Source organism: Bombina bombina, chromosome 1 (genome assembly GCF_027579735.1).
Source record: "Bombina bombina isolate aBomBom1 chromosome 1, aBomBom1.pri, whole genome shotgun sequence".
NCBI classification, from domain to species: domain Eukaryota; kingdom Metazoa; phylum Chordata; class Amphibia; order Anura; family Bombinatoridae; genus Bombina; species Bombina bombina.
The window spans coordinates 141,972,348-141,986,228 of NC_069499.1; the positions used below are offsets into that span (position 1 = coordinate 141,972,348).

The 13,881-nt window shown below is 40.8% G+C and overlaps 1 protein-coding gene across 1 annotated transcript in view; it reads left to right on the top strand.

Annotated features, from left to right (window-relative positions):
- ATL1 (atlastin GTPase 1) overlaps positions 1-13,881 on the top strand; it is a 343,474-nt gene that overhangs the window by 256,292 nt on the left and 73,301 nt on the right. The gene's annotated exons all lie outside the window — the stretch shown is intronic.

The following is a 13,881-nucleotide window of genomic DNA, read 5'->3' on the forward strand; positions in this document are numbered from 1 at the left end:
TCTGCGGTTCCTTACAAAGACATTGCTTTTTTAATGTACATAGCGATGTCTATTTACAACAGTATTAATGCTTTTATTGGATTGTTCTGCACAACAGAAATAAAATGTTATTTTAAAATTTAAAGAGACAGTAACATTTCTTCTGTGTAAATTTTATTAAAAAGATTACAGCTGTTTATTTGTTATTTCATCCTTTGGGACATAGGATGGTACAAAAACACATGAAAATGAGTTCCTTTAAGATTTAAAGAGATAGTAACGTTGTTGTTCTGTGTATATTATTATAAATGCTTTTCAGATTTCAAGGCACTGTATTGTTTTCCTAAGTGAAGAGATTTTTTTTTTTTTTTTAAATAAAAAAAAAAAAAATTTTATTCAAATTTATATTCTCTATTTGATTTATTCCCTCTATAGCGATTGCTGTTTGGGAGTCTGTTAATTATGACCACAAATTTCTCCTAAAGTACGAAATTTTATGGGCCACATACAGTGCCCTGCGTTCCTTCACACTCCATTATATAATTTTTCACGGGGTGTAAGCAGTTCTAGAGGAATTGTTATTCTAAAAGGTTTCTCTGTGCTACTGAGAGTCTCAGTTTCGGATGGAATGGTACCTTAGGCATTCCCTATGTTTACAAGTTGGTTTCCCATAGTCGACTCAGCTAATTGTAACTATCGCTACGAGTAGAGCTCTGTACCAACCCAGGGGTTGCAGGTTCAATCCTCGGCGAGGCCCACTCAGCCTTTCATCCTTCTGGGGTTGAAAAAAGGAGTAGTGCATTGAGACCCTTACGGGTGATTAGCCGCACTTTACAAGTACCCCATACATACTATGTATGTTCATGGGTTGTTATTTAAAATGGATGTCTTGTTTTTACCCTTAGAGGATAATCCTAGGGCATGGGACATACACCAGGGTTTCCAATGGCAATCATGTGTGTTCTTTTTTACCGTCGCTAGTACGATGTCATGTTGTCTGATGCTATTTTTCGTAGCTTCCCTGGACAAACTCCAGGACTGGATGAAGGTTTTTCATATGGCATATTCCTTTATTTTATTATCTCCCTTCCAGTTATTTAACTGGGAGCATAGTGGCTTTGTTTTGACTCTTGGGACCTTATGGTTAGAGCTTTGTTTTCGGATATAGGTTATAATCATAAGATTTTGGTGGTTCCTTGCCAGGAGCAAATTTTGTTGGGACCTGGCCTGCCGAAAATTACAAAGTAAAAAAAAATAAAATAAATTAAAACAAAAAACGCAGCCTGCTGTTGAATCAAGGACAGCATGGAGAACATGTCCCAGTCCGGAATTGGATCTTGTAGAGGGCTGACTCTCCATTTTTCGCTCAAGTTTGGTTTCAGGCCCAAATGTTTTCCTCTCAGAGGCAGTTTATGCCTTCAAACTTGTCTGAAGATCAGACAAAAGGAGAGACGTCCTTACACTGCGTAGGAGGCCTCTCAGACCTGGGAGTGATGGTTCTAATTCTATTACTGGTACAGGATCTGGGGTTACCGATCGGGTTGGGGTTCTCGTACAATGGGAATCTTCAGACCATTTTTTAAGAAGGGTACTATCCTTCAGGATGGAAGCTATTAATTTGTTCCATTCCTTCCTTAATCCTAGGGGGTCAGTTTATGACAACGGTGGATCCAAGTGCCTTCATGTGCCGTTCACGAGAATCGTCTCAAGTTTTAGGGTTTGCCTTTACTGGACAAACACTTTCTGTTCGTGGTCCTTTTGATCTGCCATAGTTTCGAGTTCTTACGAAAACTCTGGGATCGCTATTGGCGGTGCTTCAGTTTCGGGACATTGCAATAGCGCCCTATCTGGCTGATATCCTAGGCCCAGCGTCATGCTTGCAGCGAGCAAGATTTACACGGATATGGTGTTTTTCTTCCCATGATTTCACGGGGGGGAAGGTGTCTTTGGAAAGGTGTTCCTTAGTCCCAAGCACATGGGTAGTTTTCTTGGGATTCATGACTATTTCCATATCAAGGAAGTATTTTCTAACTGAGGTCAAGAAATTAAGTTCTTTCATTTTCTGGCCTAGTCCTTCAGTCCACTTCTCAGAGTGATCGGACTGATGGTGATGGCAATGGACAATAGCCGGACACATAGCTTGGCATGCTAAGGCACTGGGACTGAACTCTGTAACATCCCAGGGGTTGTAGGTTCAATCTCTGGTGGGGTCTACTCTATCTTTCATCCTTCCAAGGTTAATTAACTGAGCAGTGTCTTGTGACCCTTACAATTTCATTTGTTAGTTTCACTTCAGGCCTATGCAGTTAAGCATATTCAGGCAACGGAACGGAGATTATGCGGCTTTGTCTCCTCAATTAGTCTCTGGATCACCTATCCTAGGGAACATGATTTAGCAGAGTGTGGACTCAGATGGAGTCTGTTCTTATTATAGACTTCCTGGAACTGAGAGCGAGCTCAAGGCTCTTCTGGTCTGTTCTAAATTGACTTCGGCCCAGTTTCATCCTGTTTTCAGATGGACAATTTGTCAGTGGTCCATATCCTAGGGGTGGACACTTGGGAAAGGGATTTTATGTGTAGACAGATTTTCTTCTGGGAGAGGGGAGAACTCCATCCGGGAGTTTTCTCCAACCTGAATTTCAAATGGGGTCGGCTGGAGTTGGATCTCATGGCCTCTTGTTAGAATGCCAGGTTTCTGGGATACGGGTCCAGGTCCTGGGGCCCAGTCTGAGCTGATAGATACTTTGGCAGTTTCTTGGTCTTTCAGTCTAATATATATATATTTTCTCCATTTGCGTTTTTTCCCTGGGTATTTGCTCAAATGGGAAAGGGCATCAGTGGTCCTCACCGTTCCTGCGTGGCCTCTCAGGATTTGTTATGCCGATTAGGTGGACATGTCATCCCTGTCACCTTGGATGCTTCTATTGAGGACGGATCTTTTCCTTCAGAGACCCTTCCTTCTACCAAAGTTGGTTTCTCTGCAACTGACTGCTTGGGGATTGAACGCTTAATCTTTTCCAAGCGGGGGTTCTCTGATCTGGTCATAGATACCTTAATTCAGGCACGTAGGCCTGTATCTAGAAATATTTACCATAAGTTATGGTGAATATGTCTTTATTGGTGTGAATCCATAGGATACTCATGGAGTGGAGTTGTCTTTTCTCCAAGTAGGATTGGAGAGGGGTTTCTCAGTGAGTTCCCTAAAGGGGCATATTTCTGCCTTATCTTTATGTTGCACAAGTGCCTGGCAGATGTGCCAGATGTTCAATCTTTTTGTCAGGCTTTGACTTGAATCAGGCCTGTGTTTACTCTGATTGCTCCTCCTTGGAGTTTGAGTTTCGTTTTTATAGTTCTTCAAGGGGTTCCGTTTGAACCTATGCATTCCATAGATATTAAGTTATCTTGGAACATTTTGTTTCTTGTTGCTATTTCTTCAGCATTACAATATAATTCTCCTTACCTTATTTTTCATCGGATAAGGTGGTTTTTCGTTCTAAACTGGTTTTCTTCCTAAAGTTGTTTCAGACAAGATTACTAATCAGAAGATTGTTGTTCTTTCTTTGTGTCCTATTCCTTCTTCTCAGAAGGGACGCCTGCTACTCAATTTAGGCGTAGTCCGTGCTTTAAAGTCTAATTACAAGCGACTAAGGTTTTTTTGTCAATCATCTTCTTTGTTTATCATTTTTTCAGGGAAATGTAGGGGTCAGAAAGTTACGGCTACCTCTTTTTCTTTTTGGCTGAAGAGTGTCATCCGGTTTGCATATGGGACTGCTGGACAGCATTCTTCTAAAAGGATACTACTCATTCCACTAGGACTGTTGCTTCCTCATGGGCATTAAAAAATGATGCTTCTGTTGCACAGATTTGCAAGGCTGCAACTTGGGTTTCTCTTCACATTTTTTTCAAATTTGATTATTTTGTCTCGGCTGAGGCTGTATTTGGGAGAAAAGTTCTTCAAGCAGTGGTGCCTTCCGTTTAGGTTCCCTGTCTTGTCCCTCCCGTTTCATCCGCGTACTATAGCTTTGGTATTATATCCCACAAGTAAGGATGAAATCCGTGGACTCATCGTATCTTGAAAAAGAAAAGGAAATTTATGCTTACCTGATAAATTTATTTATTTTTCGATACGATGAGTCCACGGCCCACCCTGTTCTAATGAGACAGGTTATTAAATTTTTGTTAAACTTCAGACACCTCTGCACCTTGGCTTTTCCTTTCTCTTCCTAACTTTGATCGAATGACTGGGTTGGGAGTGAAGGTAGGAGCTATTTATACAGCTCTGCTGTGGTGCTCTTTGCCGCCTCCTGCTGACCAAGAGGAGAATATCCCACAAGTAAGGGTGAAATCTGTGGACTCATCGTATCGAGAAAAAAAAATTTTTATCAAGTAAGCATAAATTTCCTTTTTGTTCTCACTCTAAGGCCAGAGCCAGACTTCATGGGCCCTGTAAGCACTCTTGTTGGTATTACTGAAAGACAAAAGATCACTACGTAAGAGATTTCTTTTTCAGGAACACCTCTTAGTCATTTGACAGGAAGGTGAAAGGAAACAAAGATATGAGAAGGATTTACTTGTATAGAGAGTTGTACAAAAACATAATTTATGCTTACCTGATAAATTTATTTCTCTTGTAGTGTATCCAGTCCACGGATCATCCATTACTTGTGGGATATTCTCCTTCCCAACAGGAAGTTGCAAGAGGATCACCCACAGCAGAGCTGCTATATAGCTCCTCCCCTCACTGCCATATCCAGTCATTCGACCGAAACAAGACGAGAAAGGAGAAACCATAGGGTGCAGTGGTGACTGTAGTTTAATTAAAATTTAGACCTGCCTTAAAAGGACAGGGCGGGTCGTGGACTGGATACACTACAAGAGAAATAAATTTATCAGGTAAGCATAAATTATGTTTTCTCTTGTTAAGTGTATCCAGTCCACGGATCATCCATTACTTGTGGGATACCAATACCAAAGCTAAAGTACACGGATGATGGGAGGGAAAAGGCAGGAACTTAAATGGAAGGAACCACTGCCTGTAGAACCTTTCTCCCAAAAACAGCCTCCGAAGAAGCAAAAGTGTCAAATTTGTAAAATTTTGAAAAGGTGTGAAGCGAAGACCAAGTCGCAGCCTTGCAAATCTGTTCAACAGAGGCCTCATTTTTAAAGGCCCAGGTGGAAGCCACAGCTCTAGTAGAATGAGCTGTAATCCTTTCAGGGGGCTGCTGTCCAGCAGTCTCATAGGCTAAGCGTATTATGCTCCGAAGCCAAAAGGAGAGAGAGGTTGTCGAAGCTTTTTGACCTCTCCTCTGTCCAGAGTAAACGACAAACAGGGCAGATGTTTGACGAAAATCTTTAGTAGCCTGTAAGTAAAACTTCAAGGCACGGACTACGTCCAGATTATGCAAAAGACGTTCCTTCTTTGAAGAAGGATTAGGACACAATGATGGAACAACAATCTCTTGATTGATATTCCTTTTAGAAACCACCTTAGGTAAAAACCCAGGTTTGGTACGCAGAACTACCTTGTCTGAATGAAAAATCAGATAAGGAGAATCACAATGTAAGGCAGATAACTCAGAGACTCTTCGAGCCGAGGAAATAGCCATCAAAAACAGAACTTTCCAAGATAAAAGTTTAATATCAATGGAATGAATGGGTTCAAACGGAACTCCCTGAAGAACTTTAAGAACCAAGTTTAAGCTCCACGGGGGAGCAACAGTTTTAAACACAGGCTTAATCCTAACCAAAGCCTGACAAAATGCCTGGACGTCTGGAACTTCTGCCAGACGCTTGTGCAAAAGAATAGACAGAGCAGAGATCTGTCCTTTTAAAGAACTAGCTGATAAGCCTTTGTCCAAACCCTCTTGGAGAATGGACAATATCCTAGGAATCCTAACCTTACTCCATGAGTAACTCTTGGATTCACACCAATAAAGATATTTACGCCATATCTTATGGTAGATTTTCCTGGTGACAGGCTTCCGAGCCTGTATTAAGGTATCAATGACTGACTCATAGAAGCCACGCCTTGATAGAATCAAGCGTTCAATCTCCATGCAGTCAGTCTCAGAGAAATTAGATTTGGATGATTGAAAGGACCTTGTATTAGAAGGTCCTGCCTCAGAGGCAGAGTCCATGGTGGAAGAGATGACATGTCCACTAGGTCTGCATACCAGGTCCTGCGTGGCCACGCAGGCGCTATCAGAATCACTGATGCTCTCTCCTGTTTGATTTTGGCAATCAGTCGAGGGAGCAGAGGAAATGGTGGAAACACATAGGCCAGGTTGAAGAACCAAGGAGCTGCTAGAGCATCTATCAGCGTTGCTCCCGGGTCCCTGGACCTGGATCCGTAACAAGGAAGCTTGGCGTTCTGGCGAGACGCCATGAGATCCAGTTCTGGTTTGCCCCAACGATGGACCAGTTGAGCAAACACCTCCGGATGGAGTTCCCACTCCCCCGGATGAAAAGTCTGACGACTTAGAAAATCCGCCTCCCAGTTCTCTACGCCTGGGATGTGGATCGCTGACAGGTGGCAAGAGTGAGACTCTGCCCAGCGAATTATCTTTGAGACTTCTAACATCGCTAGGGAACTCCTGGTTCCCCCTTGATGGTTGATGTAAGCCACAGTCGTGATGTTGTCCGACTGAAATCTGATGAACCTCAGTGTTGCTAACTGAGGCCAAGCTAGAAGAGCATAGAATATTGCTCTTAACTCCAGAATATTTATTAGAAGGAGTTTCTCCTCCTGAGCCCACGATCCCTGAGCCTTCAGGGAGTTCCAGACTGCGCCCCAACCTAGAAGGCTGGCATCTGTTGTTACAATCGTCCAATCTGGCCTGCGAAAGGTCATACCCTTGGACAGATGGACCAGAGAAAGCCACCAGAGAAGAGAATCTCTGGTCTCTTGATCCAGATTTAGTAGAGGGGACAAATCTGAGTAATCCCCATTCCACTGACTTAGCATGCATAATTGCAGCGGTCTGAGATGCAGGCGCGCAAATGGCACTATGTCCATTGCCGCTACCATTAAGCCGATTACTTCCATGCACTGAGCCACTGACGGGCGTGGAATGGAATGAAGGACACGGCAAGCATTTAGAAGTTTTGATAACCTGGACTCCTTTAAAGGTAATAGAGTGTGTGAAGCGCTAAGGCTTAGCCCACCTGGCCAATCTACGAGTAACTGTCTCCTTCCCAGACAGTGAAAACAAACAAATGGTTACAATACGGTTTGTAGATGGCGCTAAAAGCTATGGGAAAAACTAAATACTGCACTACGATCTACTATAAGAATACACTTGAGGCAATCTATAAATATATAGAATAATAAACAATTTATTCAGATGCTAAAAAAGAAGAACAACCACATATAGTAGCACTTTAAAATCTATACGATTCAATCACAACTCATTCAGAAAATACACTCATTCAAAAACAGGTTTCAACAATTCATGAATTAATATATAGACCCTTTGGTGATAAGATAAAAATGAATATAAAAAATGAATATAAAAAATGATGTATATAAAAAATTGATGTATAACAAATTGCTTAAAAAATGTCTTTTTCAGGTTAATCGGTCTCCAGATAGAGTTTAGAATTTAAACATATATCGGGTGTTTCTACACACACAAAGTATCTATCCTTCATTATCGTAATATTTTCTGCTCTAAGCACCTTTGCCTGAGTTGTATCAAATAGAAACAAAATTGCAAAAGTTAATTAACTGTGGACAGAAAACCCCTTAAGGAAATAATTGACTGTGAAAAATCCCCTTTAAAGAAAGGATTGTTTGGAGAAATAAGACACCAACTGTGTGTGAATTAAGGGTAAAACCCTCTTTACAAAAAGAAATCTGTGTGTAGAAACACCCGATATATGTTTAAATTCTAAACTCTATCTGGAGACCGATTAACCTGAAAAAGACATTTTTTAAGCAATTTGTTATACATCAATTTTTTATATACATCATTTTTTATATTCATTTTTTATATTCATTTTTATCTTATCACCAAAGGGTCTATATATTAATTCATGAATTGTTGAAACCTGTTTTTGAATGAGTGTATTTTCTGAATGAGTTGTGATTGAATCGTATAGATTTTAAAGTGCTACTATATGTGGTTGTTCTTCTTTTTTAGCATCTGAATAAATTGTTTATTATTCTATATATTTATAGATTGCCTCAAGTGTATTCTTATAGTAGATCGTAGTGCAGTATTTAGTTTTTCCCATAGCTTTTAGCGCCATCTACAAACCGTATTGTAACCATAACCTGGACTCCGTCAGGTAAATTTTCATCTCTACAGAATCTATAAGAGTCCCTAGGAAGGAGACTCTTGTGAGTGGTGATAGAGAACTCTTTTCCACGTTCACTTTCCACCCATGCGACCTCAGAAATGCCAGAACTATCTCTGTATGAGACTTGGCAATTTGAAAGCTTGACGCCTGTATCAGGATGTCGTCTAGATACGGAGCCACCGCTATGCCTCGCGGTCTTAGAACCGCCAGAAGTGAGCCCAGAACCTTTGTAAAAATTCTCGGGGCAGTGGCCAACCCGAAAGGAAGAGCTACAAATTGGTAATGCCTGTCTAGAAAGGCAAACCTTAGGAACCGATGATGATCTTTGTGAATCGGTATGTGAAGGTAGGCATCCTTTAAGTCCACTGTGGTCATGTACTGACCCTCTTGGATCATGGGTAGGATGGTCCGAATAGTTTCCATTTTGAAAGATGGAACTCTGAGGAATTTGTTTAAGATCTTTAGATCCAAGATTGGTCTGAAGGTTCCCTCTTTCTTGGGAACCACAAACAGATTTGAATAAAATCCCTGTCCTTGTTCCGTCCGCGGAACTGGATGGACCACTCCCATTACTAGGAGGTCTTGCACACAGCTTAGGAATGCCTCTTTCTTTATCTGGTTTGCTGATAACCTTGAAAGATGAAATCTCCATTGTGGAGGAGAAGCTGTGAAGTCCAGAAGATATCCCTGAGATATGATCTCCAACGCCCAGGGATCCTGAACATCTCTTGCCCACGCCTGGGCGAAGAGAGAAAGTCTGCCCCCCACTAGATCCGTTTCCAGATAGGGGGCCGTTCCTTCATGCTGTCTTGGGGGCAGCAGCAGGCTTTCTGGCCTGCTTGCCCTTGTTCCAGGACTGGTTAGGTTTCCAGGCCTGTCTGGAATGAGCAACAGTTCCTTCTTGTTTTGAAGCGGAGGAAGTTGATGCTGCTCCTGCCTTGAAATTTCGAAAGGCACGAAAATTAGACTGTTTGGCCTGTCCTGAGGAAGGGTATGACCCTTGCCTCCAGTAATGTCAGCAATAATTTCCTTCAAGCCAGGCCCGAATAAGGTCTGCCCCTTGAAAGGAATGTTGAGTAATTTAGACTTTGAAGTCACGTCAGCTGACAGGATTTAAGCCATAGCGCCCTACGCGCCTGGATGGCGAATCCGGAATTCTTAGCCGTTAGTTTAGTCAAATGAACAATGGCATCAGAAACAAATGAGTTAGCTAGCTTAAGCGTTCTAAGCTTGTCAATAATTTCATTCAATGGGGCCTCAAACCAGAATGCTGCCGCAGCAGTGACAGGCGCAATGCATGCAAGGGTCTGTAAAATAAAACCTTGTTGAATAAACATTTTCTTAAGGTAACCCTCCAATTTTTTATCCATTGGATCTGAAAAAGCACAACTGTCCTCAACCGGGATAGTGGTACGCTTTGCTAAAGTAGAAACTGCTCCCTCCACCTTAGGGACCGTCTGCCATAAGTCCCGTGTAGTGGCGTCTATTGGAAACATTTTTCTAAATATAGGAGGTGGGGAAAAGGGCACACCGGGTCTATCCCACTCCTTGCTAATAATTTCTGTAAGCCTTTTAGGTATAGGAAAAACGTCAGTACACACCGGTACCGCATAGTATCTATCCAGCCTACACAATTTCTCTGGAATTGCAACTGTGTTACAGTCATTCAGAGCAGCTAATACCTCCCCAAGCAATACACGGAGGTTCTCAAGCTTAAATTTAAAATTAGAAATCTCTGAATCAGGTTTCCCCGAGTCAGAGATGTCACCCACAGACTGAAGCTCTCCGTCCTCATGTTCTGCATACTGTGACGCAGTATCAGACATGGCTCTAACAGCATTTGCGCGCTCTGTATCTCTCCTAACCCCAGAGCTATCGCGCTTGCCTCTTAATTCAGGCAATCTAGATAATACCTCTGAGAGGGTATTATTCATGATTGCACCCATGTCCTGCATGGGCGTCCCTGATGTAATTGGCGCCATATTAGCGTGCGTCCCTGAGCGGGAGGCGAAGGGTCTGACACGTGGGGAGAGTTAGTCGGCATAACTTCCCCCTCGACAGAACCCTCTGGTGATAATTCTTTTATAGATAAAGACGGATCTTTACTGTTTAAGGTGAAATCAATACATTTAGTACACATTCTCCTATGGGGCTCCACCATGGCTTTCAAACATAATGAACAAGTAGGTTCATCTGTGTCAGACATGTTTAAACAGACTAGCAATGAGACTAGCAAGCTTGGAAAACACTTTAAAACAAGTTTGCAAGCAATATAAAAAACGTTACTGCGCCTTTAAGAAACACAAATTTTCCCAAATTTTGAAATAACAGTGAAAAAATGCAGTTACACTAACGAAGATTTTACAGTGTATGTAATAAGTTAGCAGAGCATTGCACCCACTTGCAAATGGATGATTAACCCCTTAATACCAAAATGGAATAACAAATGACAAAAACGTTTTTTAAACAGTCACAACAACTGCCACAGCTCTACTGTGGCTTTTTACCTCCCTCAATACGACTTTTGAAGCCTTTTGAGCCCTTCAGAGAAGTCCTGGATCATGCAGGAAAAAGCTGGATGTCTGTGTCTGTAATTTTTGCTGTGCAAAAAAAAATGCCAAAATAGGCCCCTCCCACTCATATTACAACAGTGGGAAGCCTCAGGGAACTGTTTCTAGGCAAAATTCAAGCCAGCCATGTGGAAAAAACTAGGCCCCAATAAGTTTTATCATCAAACATATGTAAAAAACGATTAAACATGCCAGCAAACGTTTTAAAATACACTTTTATAAGAGTATGTATCTCTATTAATAAGCCTGATACCAGTCGCTATCACTACATTTAAGGCTTTACTTACATTACTTCGGTATCAGCAGCATTTTCTAGCAAATTCCATTGCGTAGAAAAATATTTTAACTGCACATACCTTATTACAGGAAAACCTGCACGCTATTCCCCCTCTGAAGTTACCTCACTCCTCAGAATATGTGAGAACAGCAAAGGATCTTAGTTACTTCTGCTAAGATCATAGAAAACGCAGGCAGATTCTTCTTCTAAATACTGCCTGAGATAAACAGTACACTCCGGTACCATTTAAAAACAACAAACTTTTGATTGAAGAAATAAACTAAGTATAAAACACCACAGTCCTCTTACGACCTCCATCTTAGTTGAGAGTTGCAAGAGAATGACTGGATATGGCAGTGAGGGGAGGAGCTATATAGCAGCTCTGCTGTGGGTGATCCTCTTGCAACTTCCTGTTGGGAAGGAGAATATCCCACAAGTAATGGATGATCCGTGGACTGGATACACTTATCAAGAGAAATAATAATTAAAATGTTTGATTTTATAGTCAGATGAATAACCATTGTTGGAAGTCAGGATTAGACACTATTTTAATTGCTCATTACAATATTTATTTAAACAAACTTCACAATACAGAAGAAAATCATATTGTTGTGTGTCCTGTATGTGTCTTCAATTAGCCATGGCCTTCCTGACATTAGTTGCAGATCAAGGCCTATTAATCAATTTCAGAGGTTTTCCTGAGAGAGCGGTAAAACAAAGTAACTTCTTAGAGATGAACTTCTGGCCCAGGCAAAATCAATACATTAATAAGTTTCACTCTGATTGGCTGCAAAATAACAGATGTCACAGCTATCTAGAAGGTTTACTGGATGCTAGCAATTACTGTTGGTCTTACAACTACGTTAAAGTCTTGATAGAAAAACAGACTAAAATATAGAAAATTGAAGCTTTGGAAGTAGCCAAAAACTCTTATGCACAAAAAAATTTGAGAATTCCTGATTCTGGTATAATACTTAATTGCAGATTGCATTTGCCAACAATATATTTGTCTCAGACACTTCCAATGTTAGAACCATTTAAAAGTTGTGTGGCTCAGAAAAAAATGGTTTCAATTGATATCTAAAAATAACGAATGAAAGAAAAAAAAAAAATAAACAGCTCAGAGATACAGTTTTTTTATTTGAAGGAAGGAACCTCAAAGGAGACCATAGCCCTAGAGCTCTGAGGTTAATCCATGCCCTACCAGTAGATTGATATCTGTGTGGGTCAAAGCCCAAATGTACTGCAAAACACTTCCACTTGTGTAGATCATACATTTTTAAACAACTTTCCAATTTACTTCTGTTATCAATTTTGCTTCATTCTCTTGGCATCCTTTGTTGAAGGTGCAGTAATGCACTACTAGGAGCTAGCTAAACGCATTGGTAAGCTAATGACAAGAGGCATATATGTGCAGCCACCAATCAGCAGCTAGCTCGCAGCTCCTGAGCCTACCTAGGTATCCTTTTCAACAAAGGATACCAAGAGAACAAAGAAAACTAGATAATAGAAGTAAATTGAAAAGTTGTTTAAAATGATATGCTCTATCTGAATCATGAAGGAAAAAGTTTGTTTTTCATGTCCCTTTAACCTACCACTAATTTAGGTGTTGCCTCATTCATTGTAAATATATGGAAACCTCTTTCTGGAAAGGCATAGAACCAACAAAATATCAGTTGTAGAACAGAGACCATCAAGCTTAAGTTGCTCATACAGTCCTATTCATGGCACTGAAAATAATTCTCCTAACCAGAATAAAGATCCTGGAAAGGTTGTTTTAGGGAACTAAAAATATTTTGAATAAAATATTCTACCAACCAAAAAAACTGTAAAATTGCTTTAGCTTCAGAAATGGACAAGATTGACCGTCCTCTATCGGAGGAAAGCCTTAAAGTGAAGGTCCATTTTGATGAATTAGTGCCCAGTTTTTAATAATCCTATTAAAAACAAGGGCACTTTAATTCATCAAAATTGACATTTCACTGTTTTCTTCAAAAACTTACCTTTCAATCCTGAATGCCGCTCCAGCGATTCCCCCGACCGTCGGAAGCCTCTGCAGATGTCAGAAATGACGAATCAGGCTTCCTCCAATCACAGCATCCCCCCCAGGGGAATCTTGGCCTGATGCAACATTGTGATTGGATGAAGCCGGAGTCGTCATTTTGGACCCGCAAAGACAGCTTGCGACGGGCGAAGGAAGTGCTGGAGCGGCTGCCAGGATTAAAAGGTAAGTTTTTGAAGAAAACAGTGAAATGTCAATTTTGATGAATTAAAGTGCCCTTGTTTTTAATAGCTTTATTAAAAACCGGGCACTAATTCATCAACATGGACCGTCACTTTAAGAGAATTATAAGACACCAGGTATCTTTCCATCTATACCAAAATGAGAAGCTGAGCCTTTATCAGCTTCCCAAACAAGTGAATGCATTTGGATTTTGCATAGAAGCATTTCTTCAATGCACACGTTAGCAAAACATTCTGCAAGTAAAGGTTTTAGTGCATAACTTTTACTGTGCAAGGAACATATGTACATATGTCTCGTGCACCCTCATTCAAAGACTGCACCTGTTAAGAGAGCATATATTGTGTCAGCAATGATTACATCTGTGTCATTACTAACAAATAAATGCCACCGCCGGCACTCTTTGCAGGTACAGTGTTTGAATTAGGATGCAGGGGCATATGTAAATACGCTTCTTGTTTAGTAAATGCTGAAAAAGTGATAACTTTTACTAGAAGCATATTTGCTTTTAT